Here is a 17,615-nt window from a genome sequence, read left to right as displayed (position 1 = left end):
AAATGACCATGAAATTAACTAGGACTTCTTGGCTTTACTGGAGGAATCTGGCTAGGGCTCCGGCTCCATTTCCGGCGGTGGTGTTGGGGGGGGGGGGGGTTGGGGGGAGGGGGGCGGGGGGAGGGGGGGCGGGGAGGCACTAGCTTGCTGCCTGCCCATGAGAACAACAGTCTGCTGCTTTCTCCAGCCTTCTCAGAGTCTTTCCAGCCAAATAGGGTGACACATTTGTCAAGGCAGTGACCCACACAAGCAGTCCATCAGGCCCGAGCAAGTGCTGGCCAGTGCCCAAGGGAATGGCCACCTGACTCCTGAGGTCGGCAGCCAGAGCTGCACAGGTGGTGGGGAGGCAGAGGGAATGGACACGCCATGTGACACGTGCATCCCACCCCCATGGTCTTCATACATCATCCTGTATAGAAAAGAGAGGACAGGGGGCTTGTTGAATGTCAAGGTCCGTGGACACGGTTTCGGTTGAAGGGTGTGCCAAGGCTGAGGTAGGCCCTGTGCTTGACCATCCCTGAGGCTATTCAACCCTCTGTGAGGAAATGCTGTCTCCCACACACAAGCCTCAGGGATGCTCCGTTACAAGAACTCGCTATTAAGCAGACCAAAGAGGAGCTTCCAAACTCATAGGTTAAAAAAGAAAAAAAAGCTCCAAGGGGGAAGGTTTCTCAGTGTTGACATTTTCCTCTGCCACTTTGCATAACAGCTTAAGAAAATAATTTCTATTTACATAACATTTAACAGTCTATAAAGTACTTTCATTTTCACTACCTTAATACAACCATTATCACAACTCCTGAGGTAAAAATGGTTATTGTTGTTGTTGTTATTCTCATATTAAACATGTGAAAACTGGAGCAAAGGGAGGTGAAGATATTTGCCAACGCCCAACTTTGTTACTAACACTAGAACTCAAACACAAGCTTTCTCGCCAAAAATCCTGTGATCTTTCTTTGGATTTCCCATGGTATTTCTGTCATCACTTGGCCAACAGCATCTTGCGATAAGAATGACATCTTCTGTACGTTTGTTACAGAACCCAGTATCTATACGAAATGAAAATATATGATGACTTTAATACGGACCTTCCGGTGAACACTTTTACAGAATAACTGAATAGATGAAGTTAAAAGATACTAAGGACAATCATGTCTATTTCTGCTATTACCTTCCCATTACCTGTGCACATCATTGTAATCATCATGAATCCACCTTTCACTTGTGTTCACAATACGAATGCATGTGTGCCATTTTTTTTGGCTACACAATATTCCATTGTATTCCTGCACCACAATTTACCAACCCATTTCTCCATTGCGGGCTTTCAAGTTATTTTTCCACTTTTCCTTTAAGACAGAGTTATGAGGTCCTTCCCCTGCATGCACCTGGCCTCTTCTGACAAGCTCAGTTAGCTAGACAGGTAAAATGCTCCTTTGTAGGGACACCTGGGTGGCTCAGTCAGTTAAGCGTCTGCCTTTAGCTCAGGTCATGATCCCAGGGTCCTGGGATTGAGTCCCACATGGGGCTCCTTGCTCAGTGGGGAGTCTGCTTCCCCCTCTGCCTGCAGCTTCCCCTGCTTGTGCTCTCTCTCTCTCTCTCTGACAAACAAATAAATAAAATCTTTTAAAAAAATTCTTCTTTCATAGCTGAGCTACTTATTAAAAATTAAAACTTTGTGGAGCTCAGGCCAACTGAATCAGAACCCCTCTGGAAGTAGGAGTGAGCAATCTCCATTTTAACAGCTCCCTAGTGACCTCACACACCCTAAAGTTTGAAAACCGTGAGTTATTTATGGGAATCTACGTAAAGCTAGATGCTGTAGACAATTTAGTGCCTTTCATTTGTTTACCTGATTCTAGTTTAGTCTTCAAGTTCTTCCTACCATTATAAAGTATCTCTTGTCTTCTTATCCTGAGTGGACAAGGATAGTTCTGGCAGACTCTGGGTGAGGAGTCGAGGCTTCATCTCTGCCCAAAGAGATGGCCACCTTTGATTCCTTAACACATGACTGAGTAGGAGTTCAGGGAGGGGAAGGCTTCTGTTTGAGAATGTATCTGGCACTTTCTCCAATAAGCAATTACCCAACTGCTGCATCAACTCCATTATAAACACCCAGACCACCCAACGGAAAGGCAACATCAAGCCTCTTTTTGCAATCACCTTGCCACGGCGTGTGTGTGTGTGTGTTTCTAAATATAAAGCAGCCACAGAAAGGGTACATGAATTTCCCAAGATGGCTCCCAGAAGAACTCTAAAGAATGTCTGGGTTTTTTTGGGTTTTTTTGTTTGTTTTTTTTTTCTTTACCAAAACACCCATTCAATTAGAACTTGGGAAATACTTTCTCACAAAAGTCAGTCACCAAAATGCTCTTTTGGCTTTTGCAGCCCAGTATTTGCAAAGGTGCAACTCTGCTGTGAATTATGGTAGGAAGCTCTGAGCTCTTTCAGTAGGGATGTAAGAGTTACTCATTCAAAGGCCTGTCCTCATCACTTTGTGGCATGAGTCTGGGAAACCACTGCAGTTTGAGTTCCCAAAGTCAGAGCTACCCCTGCATGTTGCATGGACAGGTGAAGCAAGAGGGCCAGGCTCTTTCCCGGTGATGACTCTCATGGGCTGGCTTGATATTAGAATGTTATAAAGAAAAGCCTTTGGGTATTGGCATCGGACAGACCTGGATCTGAATCCAGCTCAGCATGATCTTGCATGAGTCAGCTAGCCACTCAGGTACCCCTGGATCTGCTTCTTTTTACTCCTATTTTATCAAAACATATTAGTCCTGTGGCTCATTTGCTCAGCACTGTACTTCGGCAAAAGCTATCCTGATAAATTGTTTATGAAAAGTACTCGTTGGTTAATGCTTTGCCCTTTGCGGTACAGCATCTGAGTTCTAGAAATAGCCTTAATACCTTAAACTTGTAACTTCCAAAATGATGATCCCAGGTTTGGGGCACACCTTGAACAGAGGTCCTGGTGGGGGAACTCCAAGCTTCCCCACCCCTCTCCACCCACAACAGCTCAACTGTTACCTACTCTATCTAGTAGAGCTCCGCCCAAGCCTGTATTTGAAAAAAAGGAAAAAGAAAAGTCCCACTTCTATGGTAGTCAGAATTCTACAACATGGGACCCCATCCCAGGACTCCTTGCCTAATCACAAGAACTTGTGAGGAGGAAGAGCTACCACCCCCACGGATAGATTATGTTGTATGGCACACTTGACCCTTAGGGAGATTATCCAGGTGGCCCTTAAAAGCAGATTGCTTTCTCTAGCCTATGGCAGAAAAAGAAGGTGGAGAGATTCCAAGCAGAAGGAGAATTGGATATGCACGCTTGTTGCTTTGAAGATGGAGGGAAACTAATCCTTACTGAGCAAGGCATTTCCCTCCCACACCCCCACGAGGCATAACAATCCAGTCCGATTTCACACACAAAGGAAGAGAATTCAATACAGGTTAAGAATTTTCCAGGGTGCCTGGGTGGCTCAGTCAGTTAAGCATCTGCCTTCAGCTCAGGTCATGATCCCAGAGTCCTGGGATGGAGCCTCGTGTCTGGCTTCCTGCTCTGCGGGGAGCCTGCTTCTTCCGCTCTCTCTCTGCCTGCCCACCCCACTCATGCACTCTCTCTCTCTCTCTCAAATAAATAAATAAGTAAAATCTTTTTTAAAAATCTCCTTTAAAAAGAAGAAAAAAAAATTTTCCCCAAACTCAACAAGTGTAACTGAGATTCAAAACCCTGGCTTCTCTTACAACTAAATAAAAAAAGATAATCAACTTATAAAACACTCTGTAAAAAGTCAAATAGTCAGTTCACAGAAACAAAAATAGAAACGGACCATGAAAAAGATGTTCAATCTCATTCAAAATTAAATACATACAAATTATGTGAAATATTGTCTATTTATTCACATAAATTTAAAAGCTTAATAATACCAAGTATTAGTGAGGGTAAAAAATAAACACTCTCCTATATTATTGATAGAAATGTAATTTGGAATATGCTTTTAGGAGACCAGTATAGCAAAACTTATCAAAATCTGAAATAGACATAGCCTTTGACTCAGGAATTTCTCAGCTAGGAATTTGCCCTACAGATGCACTCACAAAAGTATGCCAGTTTGTCTGTATAAGGACAGTCACCACAGCATATTTGTAATAACAAAAACAGTAACAGTATTATACATCTTAAATGTACAATAAGACACATAATAAATAATGATTCACACCTATAATAAATAGAACATGTACATAACAGAAAGAATGAGAATGATGAGAATGATGTCAACCTATGCAGGCAAGGATCAAAAATAACCAAGAGGGGCACCTGGGTGGCACAGTTGGTAATGCATCGGACTCTTGGTTTCTGCTTAGGTCGTGATCTTACCGAGTTGAGATCAAGCCCTGCATCAGGCTCCATGCTCGGTTTGGAGTCTGCTTGAGATTTTCTCTCTTCCTCTGCCCCTCCCCACCGTGCTCTCTCTCTCTCCATATATATATATAATATATGTTATATATTATATTGGTATTATATTATAATAATACATTAATATAATAACAAAATATTATAATAAATATAAATAAATACTATTAAATAATATAAAATAAATATATAAATCTTTGGGAAAAAAGAATAACCAAGAAATCTTCAATAAGAGAAGCAAGATGCATACTAGCATAGCATATGATAGCCTTTGTGCGCATAGTTTTTAAACAGTGTACATTAAATGAAAATATGGGAATTAAAATTCTCTAGGAGGATCTGCAAAAAATTGTTGAGAGTTATTGCACTTTGGAGAGAAACTATAGAAAATGAGAATGAGAGTAGAGGGGGAACTTTGAACTTCTTTAAAATAAAATATTTAAATATGCATATATATGTATTTAAAATGTGTACAGGGGCGCCTGGGTGGCTCAGTTGGTTAAGCGACTGCCTTCGGCTCAGGTCATGATCCTGGAGTCCCGGGATCGAGTCCCGCATCGGGCTCCCTGCTTGGCAGGGAGTCTGCTTCTCCCTCTGACCCTCGCCCTCTCATGCTCTCTCTCTCTCTGTCATTCTCGCTCTCAAATAAATAAATAAAATCTTTAAAAAAAAATTAAAAATAAATAAAAAATAAATAAATAAAATGTGTACATACTTTATTTTTAAGCATATTTACATAAGTCAATGTATGGATGTGTTTGTCTAATTATTTGTTTAGATAATTAATGAATATGGCTTGGAAAAGAATAAACTATCCACAACTCAAAGTCCATTCTGCAGCAGCTTCTTGTTCCAAAGGATAAGGAAGACACGAAACCAGGGTGGGTGTCTGGGAAAATACTGTGGAGCTGCTTTGTGCTGGGTAATAGGCACAAGGGATGGTGCCATTTTAAGTCCCATCATTTCTGTCATTTTTTTTTTTTTTTTACTTATTTTCTTAGTGGTTGCCCCAGAGATTACAACTCACATTTGAATGTATAAAAACCTAGCTCAGATTAATACAAACCTCATTTCAATAGTATACCACAACTTTATACCTGTGTAGCCCTGGCCCCTCCTCCCTCATTTGTGCTACCATTGTCATGCAAATTAGATCTTTATACTTTGTATGTCCATCAACACAGATTTATAGTTATGATTTTATGCAGTTGTCTCTGAAATCAGATAAGAGGGCAAAAAAAGGAGTTACATACAAAAGTGTATTTCCACCACCTTTTATATTTACCTTGGTAGTTGCCCTTCTGGTGTTTTTTGTCTTCATGTGGACTGAGTTACTGCCTAGTGTTCTTTCATTTCAGCCTGAGGGACTCCCTGTCATATTTTGTAGAGCACATCTGCTAGGACAAATTCTCCCTGTTTTTGTTTATCTGAGAATGTCTTGATTTCTCCTTCATTTTTTGAAGGATAGTTTTACTAGATATAGAATTCTTGGCTGACAGTGTTTTTCTCTCAGCACTTCAAATATGTCATCCACTTAACTGTTTCCATCGCAAAAAAAAAAAAAAAATGATAACATGTGAAAGCTCTTCATCTTAAGTATCTCTTGTAGTTATGTGTTGGTTCTGTCTTGGTGCTTTGAAGATTCTCTCTTGTACTTGGCTTTCAACAGTTTTAATATTCTGTGTCCAGGTGTGGCTCTCTTTGAGTGTATCTTAATTGGGGTTCATTAAGTTTCTTGGATGTTAATGTTTTTCATCCAAATTGTGGAGTTTTCAGTCATTATTCCCTCAAATATTCCCCTCTCTCTCCCTCTCTCTCTCTCTCTCTATCCACTCCACTCTTCTGGGACTTCTAGTATGTTTTTGTTGGTACATCTGATGGTTTTCATCAAGTCTCTTAGGCTCTGTTCATTTTTCTTCATTCTTTTTTCTTTCTGCTCCTCAGACTAGATAATACCAATTGACCTATCTTCAAGTTCAGTAATTCTTCCTTCTATTTACTCCAATCTCCTGTACAAAACTTCTAGTGAATGTTTCATTTCAGTTGTACTTTTCAACTCCATAATTTCTATTTGGTTCTTCCTTATAATTTCTATCTCTTTGTTAATAATATCTATTTGGAGAGACATTATTCTCATGGTTTCCTTCAGCTCTTTGTGCGTATTTAAAATAATTGACCTAAAGTGTTTGTTTAGTAAGTCCAATGCATGGGCTTCCTTGGGGACAGTTTCTATTGATTGCTTTTTTTTCCCTTTCTATAGATTGTATTTCATTTTTTTACATGTCTCATAATTTTTGTTGAAATTATATTATATGTAATATAATGCTTATATTTTAAATAATATGTAATATGGAAACTCAATACATCAGATTCTCCCCTCTTCCCAGAATTTTTTTGTTACTGTTCATTGCTATTGTTGTTTTTTAGTGACTTTCCTGAACTACTTCTATATGTTTTGTTGTGTGTGGCCACTGAAGTCCTTGCTGGTTAGCCTGGAACCCATAAGTCTTCCAAGTCTTTGCCAGGAGCTCTGTGTGCAGTCAAGCAGTTTACACCTTTGCCTTGTCCTTCACTTCCCCCTTGTACAGAGCCCCAAAGTTAGTCAAAGATAAGAGCTTATGGTCTTATTAAGTCTTTCCTGAGATGTGTAGATCCCTGGGCAGTCATACAAACCTACATATGCATGAATATGACTTTCTGTAGTCCCAGGAACTTTTCAAATTTCCATATGGACATCCCATTCTTCAGATTTACCTTTTAAACCCTTTGGTTAATGTTTTGTTAGCCCCAACTGTTATCAGTGCCTCAGGCAACTGAGATGTTCAACAATTGCTTCTCATTGTTTTAACAAAAACCCCTGGGGAAAAGGCTGTTCGCACCTGGCAAGCTCCATGTCAAGTGAAATAAAGACAGCCTTAAGAATGGGGTCTTCCAGGGGCACTGGGTGGCTCAGTGAGTTAAGCATCTGCCTTTAGCTCAGATCATGATCCCAGAGTCCCGTGTGTCCAGATCAAGCCCTGTGTGTCTGGCTCCCTGCTCAGCTAGAAGTCTGCTTCTCCCTCTGTCACTCTCCCTGCTCCTTCTCTCTCAAATAAATAAATAAAATCTTTAAAAAAATGGGGTCTTCCAGGGAACAAGCAGATGGGTCAAATAATGACAGTTCTCTGGAAATGGGGCTTTGAAGGAGCTCCAATCCCATTCTGCCCCCTTTAGTGACTGCCAGGCTGCTGGTCTTCACCATAATCACAGACTATCTGTTTTCTTTCTTTTCTTTTTTTTAAAGATCTTATCTATTTATTTGACAGAGAGTGAGAGAGAGCCCAAACAGGGGGAGCAGCAGGCAGGGGGAGAGGGAGAAGCAGGCCCCCCGCTGAGCAGGGAGCCCAATGTGCGGCTCAATCCCAGGACCCCGGGATCACGACCTAAGCCAAAGGTAGATGCTTAACAACTGAGCCACCCAGGCACCCCAGGCTATCTATTTTCAAGACTACAGTGGAGTGGGAGCAGGGAGTGGGATGGTAGGAATAGTGCAAATTAAAAGATCATAAAGCTCACTATTCTTATGCAGATTCAGCTATTTTTCTTGAACATTCCTTGGGTCACTGCAAGCCTTTGGTTGATTTCTAGAGTTCTGAAAAATTTGATTCATACTATTTTTGCCAGTGTTCCCATTGCTTCTATGGAGGGAAGAATTTTCAGAAGTCCTTACTGCACCATTTTCACTGATGTCATTCTATTTTATTTAATTTTAATTAACTTAAATTTAAACAGCCACACAGGATTAGTGACTACTGTGTTGGATAGCACAAGTCTATAAAATACAATGTGAAGTCATTTAGTCAATTGTAAATCAACTCTACTCTTATATAAGAATATTGGGGAGGGTATGTGCTATGGTGAGCACTGTGAATTGTGTAAGACTGGTGAATCACAGACCTGTACCCCTGAAACAAATAGTACATTATATGTTGATAAAAAAAATATATACAAATATAGTAAACTTAAAATCACAAAAATAAAATGAATAACTTGTTTCAAATGTAACAAAATTTTACAACTTATATAAAACCTTTTAAAACTTTTCAGAAATATAACAAGAAATATAGATATCTTTCCATATATATTTATGATGTAAAATGGAACCACCAAAGGAAGACAGTCCTAAGGGCTCCCATGTCCTCAACAGTACTGCTGCCCATTGATCTATACAGACTTCAGATTACAACAGTGTGTACAGAGTTGGGGCCAACACTCCAGGCATGCCTAGGCCCATCCTCTTAACTTATAAAGAGATGTGCCATATTTTGTATCATTTCTGCTTTTCCAGGCGTGTTTCATCTGGGTTCATTTTTAAAGTCACTTTTACTTATTTTGAGCATATCTCTGCCTTGCCCTCTGAGACCACACCCAGGGGATAGCAAGCTGGTAGGCCAGAGAGCAGCATATGCGTGTCTCTAAGTATATGGACCTTTGTTTCATGAAAACATTGGCGGGGATATTTGGGGAACAGCAGAACTACTCACACACCTAGTGTTTTCCTAGCCTGGAAAACACAATACCCCTGCCCTGATAACTCTGTAAGTAGGTTTGGTGGGACTACCCCAGTTTGGGCACTGGAAGTCCCATGTCCCCAGAAACCTTATTCCCAGGCTGACATGATAGCCAGTCACCCTATTTGCAAGTGATGTAAGGCAAGAGCAGACAACACCCCAAATTCAGCTGGGGATAAAGGAGCATGCATCTTACTAGCTTTTTGGCTACAGATTGTCACATTTTGACAATCCTCCCCCCGCCTTTGTGCTCAAGAAAAATCCTCTTTTGTCAATCCTCTTTCATCTTGTAGGGCTTGGGACAAGAACTTCAGAGTCTTGTCCCAAGAGCCAGAACAATGGCCGTGAAAAGGAGAGTCTTTCCATTTCTCCACAAGTGAACAGCACACACACTGAGCTCAGTGTGGACAGCATCAGCATTCCTTCTGTGTGACTTGGGGTCCCACCCCAGGTGTAGACAGACAGATATCCATGTCACTCTGGGAGTGTCACCACTTAGAGTGGTGATCTGGCCAGCTAAACCCTGCCCTGAGCTTGGATGTCTGTATGGTTCATTGTTAGGGTGGCTCCCTCGACTGTGCATACACAGAGCTAAGTGTCAGCATTTGTTTTTTAAATCGGATAAAAAGTCAGAGCCACCAACCATCTCAATGTTTGGCATTGTGCTGACAAAATCTGAAGATGTTTTCACTGAGACCCCCAATGCCATCCTTCCCTTTTCCTTCATCTGGTTAATTAGCTCTTAATGTCTACTTTAGATCCCAGCTGAAGCTCCACTTCTGGGAAGACTTCCCAGGCCTGCCATCACTCGCCCCCCACACTCACATGGCACCAGGCATTTTCCTTTGACCGCATTTCACATCGTCTTGCAATTACTTGCTCAGTGGTCCTGAACTTGTGGGGGACAAAGAGGTGTCCACCTTGTTCGTGGTTCTACCCAGCATGCAGTGCACAGTGCTGGCATCTCATGAGTGCACATTAAGTAGCTCTGGAATGAGTGGTTGGTGGCCTGTAGTCAATTACCAGGTGCTCTTGACCTGAAACTTTCAAGTACCTGTCGTGTTAAGCTTTTCAAGATACCAAATATCATCTTTATTTTTACTGGAATGTTTGTCTCTGTACTTCTGGGGGAAAAAAAAATTGGGAAAGTGAATAATTAATATGATCCAAATGGACTATCATGAGAGTGCTGTGAAGTATGCAGGCCACATATTATCATCTCCATTTTATAGATGAGGAAACAACTGAGCACCAAAATGGAAGGAAACAGGGGGCAAGGACAGCTTCCACCTGCCTTTGGGAGTCAGGTGCTCTCGACTGCAGGCACCACCAAACACCCCATCTCTGGGGGCAGATGACATGTGTCCTCTAGCAGGTTGAGTGGGTTAAGTCGGGCTGGGTCTCATCACTAGCATTTGTAGGGAGGTTCTTCTATTTTACCTCTCATCCTCTTATTGCTTGTCCTCTGGGCTGCATGAAAGTCAAGCAAGATGGATCGCAGCTAAATTAAATAGATGCTGGTGCCTCTGTTTTTTCTAGTTCAGTAAATTGAAGATAAATCATTTTGCTTTCAAACTGATACACTGGGGTTTAGGGTTAGAGATTTTTGTTCTCCTAGTTGGTTGGATTTTTTTTTTTTTAAAGTCTTTTTTTTTTTAATTTATTTATTTGACAGAGAGATAGCACAAGTAGGCAGAGCAGCAGGCAGAGAGAAAGGGAGAAGCAGGCTCTCCGCTGAACAGGGAGCCCGACGCGGGGCTCGATCCCAGGACCCTGGGATCATGACCTGAGCCGAAGGCAGCCGCTTAACCGACTGAGCCACCCAGGTGCCCCGGATTTTTTTTTTTTTTTTAAATAACATTGGTTCCACTCCTGGTTGAGTAAATGATGAATATTTGATTTCAGCTAATTGTTCAGTAAATTTGCACAGCTCACTGCAGGCATCAGTTCACAGCTCACTTCACTTCTAGCACTGCCCAGCACACCATGTCACACCCGCCCAGGCTGGAGTACCTCCAAGCATCAGCATGCATGCACAGCACATGCCCACCAGGCAGAAGGGCAATGTGGAGATCTTTGCATCAACACAGCTCAGGCTGCCATGGGCTCCCAGACTTCCCTGAAGCCAGCACTTTCAGGAAGGCAAACTAAAGCTGGGTGAGTCCAGGGTATCCACTATGTTAGACAATCCAGAAAAAAATTGGTTTACCATTCCAGATTTCAGCCTGCCAAACCAGCTTTAGCACAAGACCACCAAAGCTCCCTTTCCATCATCTTTGAAGAGGTTCAACAAGGAAATAAGTGACGAAATGCTGACATAGAGAAACACCATTCTTGTAAATCCCTAGGACACTTTCTCCCCCAGGGAGCCTTCCTTGCCACCAAGGCTAAGTTCAGGGTCCCTTCTCCAGGATTCCATGTTACTGAGCATAAAGAAGAGGCACTTAGCTCTCTTTTTGTAAATTGCCTGTTACCATGCTGGCCTCCCCAACCAGACTGTGAGCTTCTTGGGAGAAGCGGATTTGCCTTAGTTACCTTTCTACCCAAGCACCAGCTCTTAGCATAGGATCTTATGCATCCCCTGCATTCAATGGCCTGTGTTTACATGCTTCCTACATATATACATGCTGCTCTCAATAAACGTTTATTGAACTCAACCTAAGGTGGCTATGCCCAGGACAGAGAATGTGGGTTTTTTAGGGACCCTAAGAGCCAAACAATTTAAAATCAAATCTTTACCCATGACTTAGTCATGGAGGCCCTATTTACACATTTTGGGTTTTTTCGAGTCTTTCTTCTTCCCTTTACTACTGATCATGTCACTGTCCTGCACCATCCAGAGGTCAGGCCACGTATGATATGTGTTGATGGACACAGGTTGATTAATACAACTACACTCAGAACCATCGTACCCCGTCTGACGTCACCGGTACAGAGAAGCCAAATGACAGGGCCTCAAGTACCAACAGCTTATGTGGGACCTCCCTATTTTATTTCCTCCTCCCAGGGAAAGAGTTTCAGTTGTAACACAAGTGCATGAATTCAAAAGGCCATTGCCACGCATACTTATTCAGACCTGCGTCTGGTGCTCCCAGGGAGCAGGGCCATCAGCTGGATGCAGGGGAGATGGGGCCATGTGCCACCCTCTCCCTGGGCATATCATCCCCTGCTCACCGCACTTGTAGGCAAAACCACCTGCCAAGATAAAGCCCCGCTATTGGTCAGCTTCATTTTCACGTCTTCTTAACCCAGGCATGGACCGGCACTACACTCTGGGCCATAGGGCTACGCACGTAAAAGAAAATGTAGGTCTTCCCCAGGTGCCTCCAGGACAAGCCGGCATAAGGGAAATGGTTGAAATCACAGGAATGACATGAGAATACATTTTTTAAAAGGATGAGAGAGAGAGAGGCGGACAAGGATGGGTCTTGGAGAAAGACATGTGACAGAGGGTAGGAGAAGTGGGAAGCATCTGAGAAGGAGCAACAGGAGAGATGAGAGGAGGAGAACACGGGCCTGGCTTCGTTCATTCATCCCATGATACAGCACACCTGGTACGAGGCTCAAGAACACAAGGGACACTGGACTCCACGAGCCAGTGCCCTGCGAGGAGCCTGACAGTCGGTGTGAGACAGAGGGCCAGGGAGGAAGCAAGCGCCCAGGACCAGCTCTGCACGTGGATTCACCAGGGGCTGACATCTTCCAGAGAAGAACAAAATCCAAGGCCCAGCTTTGGGTGGCTCATTCTGGCTGACTTGGAGATTGCTCATAAAAATTTTGACTAGATTAGTTACTCAATAAAATAGTTCACCCTGCCCTGGCTGAAGCCCAGGTTATATTGGACAAATGTCCGATTTAGATATTTGTTACCCATGATTCTACAGTATGAATCAAAATGGACAAAATTCTCAGCACCTCCCCCAAATATACTTCCCACACTGTCCCTCTTTTACTAACACCATCTCCAGAAAACAGGTCAGCCCTTCCATCCAAATAAAAAGTATATGTCTAAAAAAAAAAAAAAAAAGGTACAGGTCTAAACTGACCAGCCCACCTTCCTCCCACAGGGCGATTTGTCTCATTACACAGACCAGGGCAGGCAGTACTGCCTGTGAAGGCCCGTCCCCAGCCTAAGGGCTCGCTGCATGCTGTCTTGCCCCCCCTGGCTACTCAGGCCCCACACCTGAAACGTAGCTCGGATCCTTCCTACAGCTGAGCTTTCTGCCTGGCTGTTGTCATTCAATTATCTACAACAGCCAAGATATGGAAGCAACCCAAGCATCGGTCAATAGATGAATGGATAAAGAAGACATGACACATCATGGAATATTACTCAGCCATAAAAAAGGATGAGATCTTGCCGTTTGAGACAACATGGTTGGACCTGGAAAGTATTATGTTAAGTGAAATAAGGCAGAGAAAGATAAATACCATATGATTTCACTTATATGCAGAATCCAAAAAACAAAACAAATAAACAAAAGCAGAAATAGACCCATAAATACAAAGAACAAACTGGTGACTTTCAGACGAGGGGGCTTCTGGACAGCGTGGGGGAAGGGCAGTTGGAGATACGGGCTTCCGGTTATGGAATGAAGAAGTCAGGGGAATATAGTCAATGATACTGTAATAGCATGGTGTGGTGACAGGTGGACGTTAGCCACACTTCTGCTGAGCCTTCCATCATGTATAGAGTTGTGGAATCACTATGTTGCACGCTTGAAACTAATGTAACATTATGTATCAAATCTATTTCAATAAAAAAAAGAATATATTATATATATATATATATATATATAATAAAGTCTGGGGAAAAAAGTGGAAGAGTGAACGAGACCAATGAAATCTAACAGAAGAGAAACCAGGACAAGGAGAAGCATTTGAGGGACAGAAGGGAGAATATGCAATCTTCATAAAACTTCACCGGATGGATTTGAACCTTTCATTAGCAACCACAGATGCTTCACACCAAGCTTTTGCTCTTTTCTCAACGATGGCCAGGAGTTCTGCCATAGGACCACCTGTCCTGTCTCTCCCGCCCCCCTTTGTGGAAACAATCGAAAGTCCTACCTTGGCGTCTTCCTTCTGGGTGTCAAGTGTTTCAAACACATCACCTGTGTTTATTCTCACACAGGAATCCTTAGTAGCCTTTTCTTCGCTTTACATCATTTAAAATGTAAACATTTTTAAAAGAGAAGCAAAGCCCATTTAAGACTAAATAACGCTAGCAATGGAGAGCCCAGGAGGACCATGGCAGGGCTTAGAGCCAGGTTCGCCAGGGTGATCTAAGGGGAAAGCCTCGGCCCACGTGCCCCAAATCGACCCTCAGCCGGTCACTTGGCCCTGGGAGTCTCCAGCCCAGAAAACAGCGAATCATTATAAAGCCCTTCAGTTTCTGGGGTACTCACGGAGCTGGATTCCTGAAGGCGAGCGAACAAAGAGCTGTTCTTTGGCATGTTTGTGTTGGACGCCCAAGTGTGTCTGTAAAAGGACGAGTATCTACTAGTAGATTAACAGTAAGAAAAAGTCAAGATTAGGGAGAGGAAAAAAAAAAAAATCTGAGCGTCTGCAGCAGTTCAAACGCCGGGCCTAACTGACTCCTGGCCACCGAGCGACTCGTGCCTCCTCCTGACCTCACTGCTGGTCACCGGGGAGGGGGTGGCCGGGGGGGTCCCTGGGGCGGAGGGCGACAGCCAGCCGGGCTGCAGGGGCAGCGCGGAGGAGGCCCGCTACCCCGTTCCCCTGCTTGCCCCACCCTCCACCCTTGCCCCTGCCGGCATTGTTCCACCCAGTCAAGCCTGTTCAACAATTTCTCTTCTGAAACAGCCCCTTTGATGCAGCCTCATTCTGTGTTCAGTGACATGAAAGAGATACTAATGCCGATTATCAAAGGCATGTGCTCCAAACCGCCGAGCGCCTAATGCCTGAGGGATGTAACTTTATCTCTTCTCCGACTTCCCCATCCTCCCGCTGTGCAGGGCTGGGGGGGGGGGGGGGCAAGAAGCACATCTTTTTTTTCCCCTCCTAATTTCACATCAGATGTTCATCAGAGTGGGGGGGACATGAATTCATACTGTCAGCTTGTAGGTCACACTCAGGCGAACACGCTTCATGGAGCCAAACACCAGGGGAGAAAGCTGACACCCGGGGCTCGCCAGGGAGCTGGCTTGGCCGAGGACGGGCCCGCAGGCCTCTTCCTCCACAGGCCCCCTCGTGTGGGCCCCCTCATGGGGAGAGTGCCACCGCACAGTCCCATGGAAACTTGGGTCAGTCCCTTCCTCGGAACGAAAGATCTGGCACTTTCTGGGACTGGGCTAATGCTTTTCTGCTCTGGACATTCAAGATAGGAGATGTCCAACAACAGGACTGTTGGACACAGCAGGCCTGCAGTGGGATAGTACATAACCATGACAATGACGTGTAGAAGAAAATTTCATGATGGGCAAAAATGCTCATCCTGCATCACTAAAGGGGAAAAGGGAGTACAAAACACCATGTGCAGAATGATTTCAGAATGATGATTTCCGTTTTCTAAAATGAAACGGGGTAGAGTGTGTGTTTGTGTGTGCGCAGAGGAAAGTCAAAAAGGAGTTCTACCAAACTGGCCCCAGTGGTTATGACAGAGCAATGGGACTGTACGTGGCTTTGCTTTGATTTTTTTTCTTTGCTTACATTTATTTCCTAACTTGGCCACAAAGTGCATTATTTCTCTCTGCTATAAAAATGTAGGATTCAACTGACTGATGCATAGTAGGGAAAAGGAAATCGTTCTTTTAAAGAAACTGTCCGTGTGTAGACAGAACATAGCCATACCCAAAGGGACAATTTTTAATTACTTATTTGGATTTTTTTTTTTTCAAAAGAGCCAGTAACATAGCAAACTTTTCTGCACCTGCTAATTAGATCTGCTGATTCCCCCACCATGTGGCACCAGCAGCAGGGATAGAAACCTCAGTTCAGTTGTGAAAATGAGGTGGCCAAAATGATTCTCACTACCTACCTCAGAGTCATTTTCTCTCAGGCTCTCCAGGGAGGAATGTGTTAGGACCGCACACCTTTATTGCTCCAGTTCTGGGATTAAATGAGGTAATGGAGGAAAATTGCAAATCGCAATTCACCATACAAATGTGGGTCCTTGGGGCTGTTGTCAGCTGTATGGCACCTGGGAGCAGTCTTCACCCCCACCTCAAAGCCTAACCCTCTGTCTCCCATTAGCCTTTGGCGTTTGAGGAGGGCGTGAGTTTCAGGCCTCAGCAGAAGGAATGAAGGGTAAGATGGCCCCTCCCCCGCGGTCTCACTGAAGATGGCTGGGCCCTGGAAGAGCCTGCGGTGTCTGAGAATGGTCTGAGAACCCAGTCTAATAGCAGAAGGACACAGGGAGAGAAACCCAGGGAAGACATAAAGCAAAATGGTCAGTGACCAGATGAGGCTCTTCAGTATCTGACCCACTGAATTCATGATTAGAGGACAGGATGAAAAAGAAAATATTTGTGGGCTAGTATGAGAGTCAAAACTCAACTGGAGTTTCTTGCCATCTAGAAACTACACACACCATAAATATGTGTATATTCCTCTCTCTCTCTCTCTCTCTCTCTCTCTCTCTCACACACACACACACACACACACCCCTGGGCCTGACACTGTCTTCTTCATTCAGTAACTGGTTGGAAAGGCTGTATCAGTGTTAGTTGTGAGCCTCCCTGGGCTTCCCAGCATTAAAGGTATCTGCAGGCCCATGAACAAGCCCAAACACTGAAGGCCGGTCTAGGCAGCAGGCTCGGGGGGTCTGATTTCCCACAACTGTACACGAATGGGTTTGCTGCTGAGAATCAATACTGCAAAGGGCGCTTTCTCACCCTAGCTAAGCTAATATGGTCTCAGGCCCTTCGAACAAAACACAGCCTTGGTTTCTGATGAGCAACCTTATACATGAAAGAATAGAATTAGAGCCAAACAGAACAGCAAGAAATCTAAGTTGATTTCTCCTTCAGTGGAGCTGTAGAAAGTAACTCTTTGCCTTGCTAACCCCTACCAAATACGACCCATCCCAGGCTGAGCATTCACTGAACATTCAGTGTTCCCGAAACACCGGGATAGCATTGCCCCTGGCTCTTCTGCTCTGAGGTCCATCTGGCCAGAGCAGACATACCACCCCTGCCCCCCCCACGCCCCACCTTGTGGTCCAGGACCCTGCATCCTTTCACCGAACTCCCAGCCCAGAATGGTGACTCACTAGGCCACTCTGAGGCTGAACCTCACAGCCTGATCCCGTGGGCCTGCCCTACTCCATGGAACTGTCCTGGTCCTGCAGGCGCCCACCTCTCCTCTGCCCAGAGTCCCCCCATCCCCCACCTCCCCCACCCCACCCCCCAGCTCACGGGCATCTGCTGCCCTCTGCTGCCCCCAAGCGGCCAACAGCAGAGGCCTTCGAAGGGCCTGGAAGGGCCCAGAAGGCTTCCAAGGGCTGCCCCCCCAAACCGGTCCGCTCCACAGCATGGTAAATCTCATTCCAACTGTATGCATTCTCTTTAGGAGGTCAGTGATTCCCCAAACGGAGGTAAAGCTAAGACACACAACTAACTGCATGCCCTTCAGCCAAGGGCTCACCTCCTGGGATTGTTTTTCCTGATGAAGTTTAGCGTAATGAA

At 44.2% G+C, this 17,615-nt stretch overlaps 1 long non-coding RNA gene across 1 annotated transcript in view; it reads right to left on the bottom strand.

Annotated features, from left to right (window-relative positions):
• Positions 1-17,092, bottom strand: part of LOC115944051 (uncharacterized) — a 53,997-nt gene extending 36,905 nt beyond the window's left edge. The window contains exon 1 of the long non-coding RNA XR_004078633.2: positions 14,376-17,092. This is a non-coding gene — a long non-coding RNA (uncharacterized LOC115944051). The remainder of the gene's footprint in view (positions 1-14,375) is intronic.
• Between the last annotated feature and the right edge of the window lie 523 nt (positions 17,093-17,615).

This window comes from Leptonychotes weddellii, chromosome 13 (genome assembly GCF_054177405.1).
Source record: "Leptonychotes weddellii isolate Sample4059 chromosome 13, ASM5417740v2, whole genome shotgun sequence".
Lineage (NCBI taxonomy): Eukaryota > Metazoa > Chordata > Mammalia > Carnivora > Phocidae > Leptonychotes > Leptonychotes weddellii.
The sequence above is the reverse complement of the archived record's forward strand: the minus strand, read 5'-3'. Positions and strand labels throughout refer to the sequence as shown.